Source organism: Schistosoma haematobium, chromosome ZW (genome assembly GCF_000699445.3).
Source record: "Schistosoma haematobium chromosome ZW, whole genome shotgun sequence".
In the NCBI taxonomy this organism is placed as follows: domain Eukaryota; kingdom Metazoa; phylum Platyhelminthes; class Trematoda; order Strigeidida; family Schistosomatidae; genus Schistosoma; species Schistosoma haematobium.
This window is the reverse complement of record NC_067195.1, coordinates 71889285-71902324: the sequence shown is the minus strand read 5'-3', so window position 1 is coordinate 71902324 and position 13040 is coordinate 71889285.

Genomic DNA, 13040 nt, shown 5'->3' with positions numbered 1-13040 from the left:
GATGTCTATGGTGGTATAATACTAATTCATCAACGTATTTTTTCGTTTACTTGTTGTAACTAGAAATATATTATTTCCTGTATTGGGTTATGGAGATTATTAAATTTCACTGAAATCATGAACCGGTCAATGTCAGAAAACCATTAAAAACCTGGAAGAACTCGATGGCCGTTTCGTCCTAGTATGGTACTCATCAGCGGTGCACATCCATCATTTCGGATGTGGTACTCAGACTCAGGACTTCCAATCTCGTGTGAACGCTTAACCTCTAGGATCAAGATCCCGGGTTCGAACCCCACGTGTGAGACAGTGGTTGTGCAATTCTGAGGAGTCCCATACTAAGAAAATACGGCCTTCCAGTGCTGCTAGGTTTCCAACGGTTGTATGTATGTATATGTATATGTATACTGAGCAGTCTTCAACAGCTTATTAACATTAGTTGTGATAACTCTTGACTTTTATCGGTGTCCTATGACACTGATTTCAAGTGTGTTTATTGAAATAATTATAGAATATTTGTGCCCCAGCCAAGTAATTGACAACTAATTATCATAACTTCACAATGAACAGTCAGCAGTTGCACAACAAGGATTGTTAAACAATAGGCTTAGGTACTAATCAACATAATTAATGTATGATCATCATGTCACTATTACATAAAAAATATAATCCACATATATCCGGGCTGTCAGATTCAGTTTTAGCCAATTAAAAGCAATCGAATCGTTGGACTACAATACTGAGTTTCTAAGTTTAGCACAGTAGAATTTGGTCAGCACTGTAAAACTCAATATCGCTTGCTTTCAAATTACCAATTGGTGTGTTATTTGTCGGAGCTAAGGCAACTCTGTATTGTCACCATAAAGGTTTTGAAGAGATTGTTAAGTTTCCACGTTTCATATCATAAACTGATCTTAGACCACTGCTAAAAACCAGGAAGGACTTTGCTCATAAATAACTAAGTTCTGTGTGTAATTCCAGTAGTTCTTGTGATAAGTCGTGACTTGTGGAACTCGAAACGCATCCCAAATATGCTTGTATTCTTGTTTAGGTTGGTTCGAAAACTAAATTGTGTCAACGTTTTCACCAAACAGAACTATATCACCTTCTCATTCTAAGTTAACAAGTGAATCTCCTAGTAGAAGATCAATCCCTGAAAAGTCGGACGATAAGTGCTTTTTCTAAAAGCATATCTATGACAAAGTTAAATAAGAATGGAGAAGGTGGACAACCTTGATGAACACCATTTGAAGCAATCGGTTTCAATGACAGTTAGCCATAAGCTTTGATTCGATTAATAGCTGACGAGTCTCAAATGAGACGAAACGTGCGTCCTGGATTTCACTGCTAGCCACTATCTATCTTTGCTTAAAAAATCAAATTATATATCTATAAATCATTCACCTATTTAACAACAAGTATTTTAAAAAAAAGTTTTCTGAAAGATAGTAGAGGTGAACTAATTAACTAAAAACGTTGGTGAATATGATTAACTAATTAATCAAATACAGTTTTTCCTGTTTTCTTCTATTTTCCTACAATTAGATTTTAAAAAATCAATCATGAATACCCTTTTTTTTAAAAATCAGAATAAAGAATATTTCATTAGCTAACTGGATGAGACTCAAATATAATATATTAATATTATTTATTATAAAGACAGCAAATGAAATAGATTTTCAATTAACTGAATAGGAAAACAGTGGGCGATATCTGATTTTTAGTAATGTAATCAAATTCTAGACTAATACACTGGTATTATCTATGTCATTGAAGTTGTATGATACGGGTTAGACTTTTCAACGTGAAATACTGATAACGAATGATTGTATAATACAAGAAATATAAGTTCAGACTTTTAAATCACGCAACACTAGACTAATGTAATGGCTTAAATATTTAATATTGAAGGAGAAGGATTGATCATATAAAATTGGTTACTATCTAATGATCAATCATTAAAATCGGCTAATAATTCCAGTAAGTAATTTTGATCAAACAAAAAATATGTTAACGTGAACAGTTTTACTGTTTTATTACTTTTCTTTCCTTCTGTCAATTAGTGTACATTAATCGAAGTGTTGATGTGATTTGAAAATGGTATATCTGATTATTGTTTTTTTCTTTCTGCAAATAGTTCATAAGATGATCAGTTATCTCAAAATAAACACAACGTGAAATCCCCACTAACAGCTAGCTCATGTTTTGCTATCACATCGCTTTCTTGTAAATTTGATAAGCTTTGTAGACAGAGGAATGCGGAATCATTGACGAAAATGCACTGAGTTTATTTTGACGTGCATAGCAACTGATCGATTCCATCAATCAGATATATCAGTTAAAGACTGAATGGTAAGGGAACTAAGTTAACGGAAGCAGGCTATTGATCAGTATTTGGTTCAACCTTCTGGGGGTAACATATATTTATGAATGAGTATATTTTGATTTTGGTTATCTAGTAGAAGCTTCCTACTAACTTAGATTTTTCACTCAAGTAGCTGTTTGGGATCGCGTATAGGAAATATATGTATCCGTTTCAGACTTGGATGACCTACCAAAACAAATGTAATAACGAACAGTAGTTTGTCAAAGAAGACAAGCTACATACACCTTTTGATTCTAATGTTTCATTTACTATCTATAACATTTTCCCACTAACTGATGTCTAACATCCAGTGTACTCCTAACTGCATACATTCAGTAATGAATGTACATATGAAATCTAAATACTTAAGACCAAATATTGAATATTTATTGGTAATTTTTCTGAATTAAAAACCAGTACAGATTTATGTGTCATGTTGATTATCCTCTGTCTACCAACTCAACTCACTTACTGTTTTAATGAATTAACTAACATGTTTATTTTCTTATGCGATGTTATTTCTCCCTTTCATTTATATTTAGAATATATGTCAGTTTATTTTTATCATGTATTAAAATCGTATTTAAGCTTGAGATTTTTAGTTGTATTTGTGATATTAGATTCAACCACACGTTGTTACTAAATTATTATCAACTGTACCTCTTTACATAAAAAGCTTGTGACTTAAGGCTATATCGAGGTAATCCGCACAGGATGCATATATGCCAACATGAGACTGATCACTTTCAATCCTAAATAACAATGGGAAGATGCAAATAAAACAACACCAATTGAATTTAAACTTCACTCCATTGCACAACCAGGTGGCTATCAGGGCTCGGTAGCTAAGTGGATAACGTGGTGGTGTTTAAAACGAGTTTCGAGTCCAGGAGTGAACATCAACTCTGAGATGCAGGTACATCCAGTTGACGAGTCTCAAATAGGACGAAACGTGCGTCCTGGATGCCACTGCTAGCTACTGTCCATCTTTCCTTATTATCAACTGTGTTGGGATAACTTAGTTTAGATTTAAGCTCAGCTGAACTCCAATTGTTTTTCAATGACTTCGAAACACTTGAGACGTTCAAATGATATAAATGGTAATATTATTTAATTATTTAATCCGTTAGAGATCAAGCATGATTAGCTCTGGCCCTAATTATGCTGTGGTATGTGCTACTGATGTCGACATATATAAATACTATGTATCATCAATCGAAAGTGGAATGCCTGACGGCAGAAGGTTAAGAAGAAAAGAGATCGAGAACAGAGAATGATTACTGTGGAAATGAAGGAACATTATATTCCAAGATGATTGATTGACATTTTGCAAATGAAGTGTTTACTGTATGGTTCTCAGATTCTACTAGGATGTTCTGTAATTTTTGTTTAAATACATTCGATTGTCCCCATTTGTGTTCTCGTTCACTACAATTCTATTTTTCCTGATTTAAGTGTTTTTTTTAAAGCTGGTCAGAAATGCCAATTGATGAGATAGTAAACCTTCATTGAATGAGGTGAATGAGATATATATTAAATATGACTACCCACTGTCTATCTCTGTTAGTGATGTTTGGCAGTGTAGGAATATATTTGAAGAAAGCCAGAGGCGGAAAAACAAACCTTGCATCATTCCATGAAGTTTACGACTGTTAGACTGAGTAGTGTAATTAGTTACAAACTATCTGGTTGGGGTCCGCGAGGTTATGGTGACCAGTGGTTGGAGACGTTGTGTAGCATCGCACAGGATCAGTCTCTATAGTTCCGAAACACTCACTCTGCCTTTTCTAGGATTTTCAATTTTCAAATGTTTTCATACATACTTATTCCGAGAATTCATTCTTTCTTCTTGAACCATACTATCTATACCTAGTTTTTTCTACTACCACTGATACTGTTGTTACTTTTACTACTCTGGGATTGATCTTGACAATTTCTTATTGCTGTTTAGATGCAGTTTGACAACTTGAACCAATGCACATTTGTGCCAGGTTCTGTGTTGTTTATGACCGATTAACTAGTGAGAACTTATCGATTCTTTTGAATTATCTTCATACTCTGATATGCATTTGGAAAACTTCTTTACAAAAAGCTCTGCAACTGGAGGTTTTAACTACATCTTTTTTTATGGTACCGTATTTTGACTAGCTGTTTCATATCTTAGCTTTCAATTGAGAGAAATATTGATTAGTTTAATTTAATTAGAGAAAATTTTGTACACCATTTTTATCCTAAATATCGTTGAGTATTTTTAACAATATAATATATAGTGGGGTTAGTTACTATTCAAAATATTTAATTAAGATTTATCGCTATAGGTGATATTTTTGAACACCATCCATCATTATTGAGCAAAGGGTAGGGGAGATATATAAACTTTATACTTGTCCATTTAGTGGTTACTAGTCATCAGATTGACGTCAAAGTAAGCAGTCAAGTTAGTTATCAAGCTCTATTTAGTGGTCTAGAGGTTAAGAGTTCGCGAGCGAGACCGAAGGTCCTGGGTTCGACTCTCTATGGTGCGTTATCATGGATGAGTACTGCTGAGAAGTTGTATACTAGGACGAAACAGCCGTCCAGTGCTTCCAGGTTTTCAGTGGTGGTCTAGCTTACATCGACTCATGAATTCGACTAAGAAAATTACAAAATTTAGAAAAAATTTACGTATGACTCATTTATAAGCTACAATATAATTAATTAGTATTGTATTCTGTAGTGAAATGGTAAGTATTGTCTGTTAGCATAGAGTGATAATGAGGACTTGATTTTAGAAGAAAAATATTTCCTCATTCATTTTGTATTTTTAGATGGGATTCTGTTGATTTTAAATTACTTCAGAATGTGGTTTTTAATCAGTGCCAATTTCCATGAGGATACAAGTACTATAAAAAAAATTAGAAATTCACTTCTAAAATTACATAAATTACACTTATACATGTGTACTTTTACCTTGTAACGTTGCACAAATTTATATGAATAATTTAAGCAAAACTAAATAAAACGTAAAGAAAGATAAATAGCTTTTTTATTATCTTTTTTTGATATATCTTCAATTTTATTCAACGCCCTCTACAATTTATATCTAAGTTGCCATGGTAATACCCTGGTTCATTAATGAAACTGTTATTTTTTTCTCTCGATTACTTTAGTCTGAATTATAGTAGCCTAAATGAATAGTTTTCAGGATAATATATAAATATTTCAAAATAAATATTACTTGTTTGTGTTTTTGACAAGAAGAATGAAAGTTATTCATTTCACTAATTTCAAATATGACTGTCGTTGATTATTAAACATAGTGTGAATTTCAATATAGATACCGTCGGACAGTTACACGTTTACTTACACCTGTTACCCCGCATGGAGGAGCATAGGCCGCCGACCATCATTCTCTATAGGACTCTGCCCTGGATAATCCTAACCAGTTTTTTCCGGTTGCTATTCATTATTTTGACATCTGCTTCCAATTCCCGATTCAGTGTGTCCTTTGGAGTTCCTCTTTTCCGTTTCCCTTCAGGATTCCAATTTAGCGCCTGCCTCGTGATGCAGTCTGATGATTTCCACGATGTATGTCCTGTCCACTTCCAGTGTCTATTCCTAATTTTCTCTTCGACTAGAAACTGGTTTGTTCTCTCCCATAGTAGGCTGTTGCCTGTAGCTCTTCTAGGGTTACTACCGGTCCCAAGCCCGGGTAACGGAGGATGGTGAGGTATAGGGTCAACAACCTTGCTAAAACTTCTCTGACCACAATAAACGATTTAAACCAGTTATAGGTTTACCAATAAATTATTAAAAATAAAGCTTATGAAAAACATAACGATCCCCTAGTGGATCAACGTTAAACACATATGAGTAGGGACAATTAATTTAGACTTGTGGATTGTTTTTATGTTAAAAGAAAGATGACTCGTAACAGAAGTTTAGATATTGTCATCAAATTTGCATAGGTTTAAATAAATAAATGGAAATATATTTGAATGACTCAATTATTCTATCATTAACTATTTAGTCAGATAATAATAGTTATTCCATCATTCAATCTATCTTTGTAGTCAATTATGATGGTAAGATACTCTTAATACATAAATTTATACTTTGTTGCAAGTCTATTCTAAGGTGTGCCTGTTTCTAGCAGATATCTGAGGTGAAAAATGGTAGTCACGTTTTTATATGTAAGATAGATGAACAAAAACAATTCGAGGTCTAGCAAGTTTATACACTAACTCAAGTCATTATACTTAATATCAGTACAGTAAGATAAGAAATGAGGAAACCTGATTGATGAATAAAATAGTATTAACAGTATTAAACTCCTAACTTCTAAACCACTGAGTAGGGATTATGTATATTTGTTTATTCAAATAGATAAGTGCGAATGGGAACCAAAATAAATATACTTCACATAAATAAGAAAATGAAATTGTGAAGGTATAGAGGAAGAAAGGTGAGTATAATATGAAAACAAGAAATGAATAGAAATAAGTAAACGAAAGTAGTAACTAATGAGAGGGACAATTCAGTCAAGAAAAATGCAACTGAAAAGAATCTTTTCAGTTAAGGAAGTTCTTCTTACTGTTGAAAAATAGCAAAAGAAAGTTACAGGATGATATTTACTAAAATCTATTATGAGTAACGTCTGATAACGCCTAAATACAGTATCTAAGTACAATATATTTCGGATCCCAACCAAGGAGTCATGAAAGGTTGACAGATGCCAGTTCTGTACAGATTTCTTTCACACCTCTGAGAGGTTGCAATCAATCATAGCGAAGTGCACAAGAAAGGACCTCAACATACTGATGAGAGATCTAAACGCGAAATTCGGAATGGAAAACACCGGATATGAGGATATCATAGGACGATATGGACTGACTGGGAGAGACGAACGAGAATGGTGACCGATTTTCAAATCCATGAGCATTTAACAAGATGGTTATAGGTAGTACAATATTCCACCACAAACCCACACACGAAGCTGCATGGGTCTCATCAGATCACGCTACACAGAATCAGATAGATCATATCTTCATCACCAAAACAACCAGAAGATCAATGGAAGACGTGATAACCAGGAAAGGAACTGACATAGCTTGAGATCACCACCTGGTGGCTGCCAAGATGAAACTGAAGCTAAAGAAACACTGGGAAACTGGAGAAACAGCATTACGAAGATTCAATTCATCCTTCCTTTGACATACTGACAAACTCAAGCAATTGAAGATAACTTCCAACAACAGTTTTCAAGACTTACAAGATCTACTGGTAGAACAAACTACTATGGAGGACATTTGAAAAGGGATCTAAGAAACACTGACTTCAACATGTCAGGATGTTCTGGACCGCAAGAAGCGTCATCATAAGGAATGGATCTCTATGGAAATACTGTTTTGGGTTCAAGAAAGAAAAAAACAAGAAGACAACAATTTAAAACAGTTGGGCAAGAGCAGAGAGAGTCAAGGTACAAGCTGAATACACAGAATCAAACAAGCAAGTGAAGAGGAGCATTAGAGCTGGCAAGCAGAAATATGTGGACGACCTAGTAGAGACAGCGGATAAAGCTGCAAGTGAAGGAATCATCTCCTCTGAATGAAGTCAGTGAGTAGGACTTTTTTGTCAAGGGCTGTATACATGTGGCCATATAAGAGCATTTCATGAGGGAGAAGATACTATTACCATCCTCGGCTGGCCCAGAGCATTTGAAAGCTTTTACTAATGGTGCTCAAATCTTACCTCAATCAATTAGTTATATTGTGCGATCATCTTACATTGCTTGTCGTAGATAACTGCCTCAGACCTGACATTTTTAAATTCCACTAATCATGGCTCCTCACTACAATTTCATGATAGGACTGAATTCTATTTGAGGTATAACTCAGGTCAATTCGTAATATCAATGAAAAGAATTAGGTCATTTTCTTCAGACAAAATGTTCAACCCCGATATCATTAGTAGTGATTTATCAATTAACAAAATATTTATCAAGGATGTGAATAAACTTTATAGAACACCTGATAATTATTTGTATTACATCACTGCAACAAGTTTATGAAGAAAGTTACCGGCAATATATATGGGAATCAGTATACATAAACATGTATAGCCGGTCAGTTGATCATAGTTGCTCTCTCTCAGTTAGAAAAACAAATACTACAATAAAAATAAAGAGAATTCAACGAAGAAACTTTTCTTTTCAACGAAATCATTTACAAATACAACATTTAATCTGTTTATACACATTAATAAGTTGTCTGTCTACTTATTCAGAGATTACATTTACTGTACATATTTAATTATCTTCCTTTCAATAATGATGGTCAATAATCCCTTATTTCCAAAACAAATTATCATTGATTATTTATTACTGTAAAAGAATATTACACACTAACATAACTTAGTTACATTCGTAGACATATAAGATTTGTACAAGAACTTAGGTACTATTGACCTTAAACTATTGTAGACAAATTTAAAAAAAAAACAATTTAATTTAATTTTATTGTTCTTGTACCTTTTACAAGTTGATAGTTTCAATAATTTATATGGTATGACCTACTTTCTCTTGTAGACTAGAAATACTTTTACTTTAATATAACTGAAGTACATGGGACCGGGATATTATACTTGGACTATTGATCAATATAATAATACTAATTTTGAAATCATTTCAAATAATCCCTGAATAGTTTAACCATAATTTCACTAGATAATTAATTCCACAGTTAAAGAAACTATTTTAATGAATACAATGGAACATGTAAGTGAAAGTCAACTTTCAATATATAGAGTAAACAAGATCATCGGGGTATAAAATCATTATATGTAGAATTACCGGCCAACTCCTTTTCAGAGATCCTCTGAGTATATTCTTAATTCGGATTTTACTTTACTTTAACATCTGTTTATCAGTGACTGAATGGTAAATCGGTAATGCTTAAACGTTTTACTCAATAACAAAATACCATATATTCATCCCCAAACTAACTTATTTTACCTAAGAATCTGGATGATACGACTTAAATGATAAATGTGGTTTTAACTCATAAAATCACACTGATCAAGGGATGTAGTATGATCATGAGCCTGGGTGATGTGCATACACCACGCAAAAGTTGTTTGATTACTTATTACCGTTTTAAGATAAAACAACACACACAAAAAGCCCAAGTGTGAACTTGGAAGTGGTTTTTTATACAAATGTAATGAAGGCTATGTATAATCGTGCCCATAGCAATTAAGAATCCAGACCAATTTAAAATGTTTGACCGTTATAATTAAAATTCACAAGTAAAAGCATGAAACGTGTAGAAGTTGCACTTTGAACGGTTGATACAGCATTTAACATAAATAGTTTTGTCTATTTGCCTGTTTACTAGTGGTTCGCTATCTTAGTTGAAATGACGTGCTTATTTACTTGTTTGACTATGACTTATAAATATATTTGTAAACCAAAACACACCATTTAATAAGTCTTCACATTTAACTCTTGATTTTACACTGTTTCGTGAAAGGTGGATCATCAGTGTCTGGGTGAACAAGTGACAAAATTTATCATTAAATTATATATCTCCGCAAAGCCAATGAATTCAGAAAGATAATTCAGCTTCAAGAGGTATTTCCTGGAGTTCTAGTGAGAAGCAGTGACCATTGGAGTTCAACCGGGTCTGTTGTGAGATAGAAACTCACTGAAGACAATGATGGACGATGGCTCAATTTCATGGATTGGTTGAAGTTAGACATTAACACCGTCGGATTCCGGCTCAAGGGCATAAAGTTTGAGCGTTCACTCACAAGACTGATAGGTCCTGAGTTCGAATCTCTTGGGGCAGGATCGTGGATACACACTGTTGGGGAGTCCCACAATAGGACGAAACGGCCATCCAGTGCTTTCAGGTTCTCCATGGTGGTCTAGCTTCAACTGACTCATGATCTCAACTGTTTAAATTACTACAATCCCCACAAAACGCTTCTGATGTTTTTTTTTTTGAAAAATCACAGATTATACTTGTGATAATATAATTTTGAATAACAAAATAGTGATGTTTAAAAATTCATAGTGATTATCAAAAGTTCACTTAGTAAATCCGTGATAAACATTTATGTCTAGTTAATTAATTAACTCATGTTACGGTAGATTAATAAAAATTTCATTTTTATGATTGATTTTTTTTTGCAATCGATTTATTATTTATGTATATAAGAAAAAGGTTAATTATTTTTACGAGAAATATTATTGATTATTATTATTCAATAAATGTAATGATTTTACAAATTGAATATTATCTATGGTGTTATTCTGTATGATTGATAAAAAATCATTAACAATAATCTGGATGATAATTCATGTAATAATTGTCATTTCTTTATGGTGATTATTGTTTTTACAGATCAGACAGATAGCAACAAATTGTTGTTGTTTTTTCAAACAAAATGGATTGAAGAAACAATACAAAAATATTTCCGCAAATATATTTCTGATAAATAAGTAGAAATGGAATATCATTTTGATGTGTATATGTAATGGAGGGAGGGTGGAGAGGGCATTTCATAACTACGTTTCAAACAAAAATTTCACACTACCTATAAGTAGTATGCATATCCCAGAACTAATCACTAACTATCGAATATTCTTATTTATTATTTACACTTTTGTCTATGTATGATGGTTGTGATAATATGTGCATAATTATTATTTATACAGTCGAAACTCCAAAAATTCCATAAATCTTATACCCATTCATTTTCATGCTAGAAATTTGATTTTAAATTATCAATCTATGATTCCCTTGGGTTTGATCACCTGTAAAGGTCACTATTTAAAAAAATTAAATACCGATAATTGACAATTTTGAAAGGCCTCAAAATAAGACTTAGTGATAAAACTATATCTTCAATAAGTTTACATACACGAAATTACACTATTGGTTGAATTATTTTCATTTCATAAAGTGTGTGAAGGATGGATAAGTTTAAAGTTGGTAAACTTGAAAAGTAACAGAATAAATTAGTAAAATTTGACAACCTCAACTGATGTTTACGGTGATCATTTTCTGTTAGCTCAATGATTATTTTTTACTTCTTCAGTGATGATACCTTCCCATCAACGAAGGAGCATTTAGAAAAAAGATCGAACTCAAGATCAACCTTACCTCAAAACCACAGACTACACACTTCCAACAAAACTAGCATTTACTACGTTCAGGTCACTTATTATTTCCTAAATTTTTCAAAACTTTTTTTTCAGTGTTTCCCTTCATATGTAACCGATATTAACGATTTTGTCTCGCGAGATGCAAGTACTCGTAGCATTGCCTAAAAGAGTATCTGAGGAATCGATGGTAACTTTTAGGACGGAAATAAGACTTTTCAACATTATTCCGGGCATTATCTGATTGAAAGGAGTTGTAGCAAATTCCAAAGATTGACGTAGACGTTGTTGGTCATTTATAGCGCCCCTCCTCAAGTTATTATCGCTTAGAGCTTTGATATAATACAAGATTAGTCTTGCCAAAAATATTCTCAACTTGTAGTTTCTCATCAATTACCCTGTTCAAATTCCTCAGAATACTTAATAGTCAAAAATTGCTTAAGCTATTTGAACATGATTGATGTCATCCTAGTGGAGAATGTTAGGAAATAACAATAAATACCATGAAACTTCATTATAGGGTTAATTGAAGCTCACGATATATGTACGGGTAATGATGAGAAGAATGAATGATGTAGAGTTTCGACATTTCAAGAACACAAGGTCTGTAGTAGTGATTTCCAGTATTATACCGAACGAATATGGTTCAGTGATCCCTGGTGGTCAAAATACATTTATAAAATGTGCATAAACTATATTTGTGAAATCTCAATGAATAGGAAATAAATTTCCTAACTTTTTGTGACTTAATGTGACTAAAAATACGTAAACAAATCAATTTAACACCAGTATAGATAGTATAAAGGAAACAAAGCGAAATGTTCCTTAAGTATAATTACGATTGATTTAGGTCCGATCATGTTAATATCAAGTCATTTTGTTCAATGTGAAAACTATTTGTGAATGTGATCATTGTAGTATGGAAGTATAAAGTTGGAAATATTTGAGAGTATTAGAGTAAATGATCGTTCTTAGTGGTTACTTCATCAGACTATACAGTTATAAACCCAAAACGACTACTACTATGTTGCAATATTTGCATGTTTCGTTAATGGTGTGAGACGTAAATAGGATTAATACGTGGGTACTTAAATAGATGTTTATGTTGGAAGGGTGACTAGGTATTCCTTTCTACTAACTGTGGCGGGGTTTAGCAATATATGAAGAGCTCCAGATACTCACTTTCTTTATAATTGGATAAACCATTTAAATTATTCTGAGATCATATACATATCGATTTGACATCTGTTAGAAATAACATGGACTACTATTGATTTGTAAACCTATTCCTACATGATTATTTGGCCTTTTAATGTACGTTAGATTTTCTTTGGAGTGGATTGAGATTGCACGAGAATAATAACATCGAATGCATCATAGTCAACATATCCCGATCTGTAGACGCAGAACTGAGTTGTGACAGAGATCTTTCATGTAAACTATACGATTTTGAAGTGTTCGTTGTTTTAATTTAATGACATGCCTAATGACCAATGCATTCAAAACTTTCAACTGAGATCTTGGTAATGG